The following is a 1,794-nucleotide window of genomic DNA, read 5'->3' as shown; positions in this document are numbered from 1 at the left end:
CGGCGGCGGCGCGGCGGCGGTGGCGGCGCGTGGCACCCGTGTTGGCCGTGGCGGCGGCTGGATGGCGGCTCCTCCGCGTCAGCCGGTAGAGCGGGGTCTCGAGGGCTAGGACGCAGAGGCGATCGCGGGCGACGAGCCTCCGGAGTCAGAGGCGCAGCGGCTGCGAAGGAGGCGGCGGCGGCGGGGCTGGGGCCGGGCGAGGGACCAGCGGCCTGAGGGAGCGGAGCGCGGCGGCGTGGGCGGAGGCGCCGACCCAGGCGAGGGCGGGAAGTGAGGCCGGCGGGACAGCGGGAGCGGAGTGGGCGCGTGGGGCGAGGACGACGCGGGGGGCCGAGTGTGAGAGGCGGAGGCACGGAGAGGGGCGGGCGGGCAGGCGCGGACGTGGGGCGCCTGCAGGGTAGCATAGGACTGGCGGGGAGGAGACGCGAAGGGGGTAAGGGATGTTGGGAGGGGATAACGTATCTGCGGGGACAGAATCTCTGAGGGCAGGCACCCCAGGAGCCCCAGTATCCGACAGGTGGCGTTTCGCCACCACCAGGACAGCAGCTAAATACTTTTCTTAGACTCCTCACTTGAATAAACAATAGAATACATTATAGTCGCGCACGGGAGTAGAAGGAGCCCTGGCCATGATCTATGTGAAGAAGCCAAAGTGCGCTTGGTGTAATCTTCGCTACAATTAAACATTCAACTTGGCAAGAGATGGGGAGAGGGGACTTGGCAGTGACAGCGAGACCTTTACCTCTGTATCGGACAGGAAACCCCAACAATTTCGACTCCTCTGCTGGTGTCTTAAACGGTTTCACATAGTTTTTTTTTTTCGCAGCTTCAAATTCAGGTCCTGAAGCCCCTGCACCTGAATCTTCCAGGGATCTATTCCAAATGCCGTTTCCCAGGCCTCACTTTCCTCCCAGGTGATACCAAGGACCCTCTGGTTAGAAACAGCCTTGGGAATCCCCATGACTGCAATGACGATAGGGGAAGGGAAGTGGGAGTAACGAATAAAGACAGGGATATTCCTTGAAAGCTCGTGGACTTCAGAACCCTGAGGTGGAGAAGAGAGAAATAGGTCTCAGAGAGGGGTACCTTCTTCCTTGTCCAGGGAGAGAGAGTTCAGCCCAAACCTTCAATCTGGGAAGGACACTTTCTTGTTTGAGAGACTCTCCTATGCCTTTTGTACAGGGCTCTGAGGAATGCACAGAATTTCCACAGGCCCAGAGTGAATATATGGCATGATGGTGAGCGATGAGATGTTCAGAGCATGGGTTTTGCGTCTGGGGAATCAACATGGTCTTTATCTCCTCTGCAATTTCAGGGCAGCCAATCCGGTTGCAGGCTGTTCCCTGCATATTCAGTTACATATGTTGCACTGAGAATTTACTGTCTGATACCAACTCTGCATAGGCACCAGTCCATAGCAAAAACGTGTTTCTTCAGTGTGTATGTGCTTAAGTGGGGACGGGAGTGGGCTGTGAGTTAACTCTTGACAAGAGGAGAGCATCAGAGGTATTTGGCTGTTGTTTTTCCCTCTTCCTCCTTCGCTTTTTTTTTTGAGTTGGAATCTCACTCTGTCGCCCAGACTGGAGTGCAGTGGCTGCTCCCGGCCACCGCAGCCTCGACCTGCTGGGCTCGGGCGATCCTTCCGCCTCAGCCTTCCAAGTAGCCGGAATTACAGGCATGCGCTATCAAGCCCTGCTGATTTTTTGATTTATTGTAGAGATGAGGTCTCGCTGCCCAGGCGGGTCTCGAACCCGCGGGCTTAGGCAATCCACTGACCTCAGCCTCCCAAAGCGC

This window comes from Carlito syrichta, unplaced genomic scaffold, assembly GCF_000164805.1.
Source record: "Carlito syrichta isolate Samal-C Ts95f unplaced genomic scaffold, Tarsius_syrichta-2.0.1 Scaffold305762, whole genome shotgun sequence".
Lineage (NCBI taxonomy): Eukaryota > Metazoa > Chordata > Mammalia > Primates > Tarsiidae > Carlito > Carlito syrichta.
The sequence above is the reverse complement of the archived record's forward strand: the minus strand, read 5'-3'. Positions refer to the sequence as shown.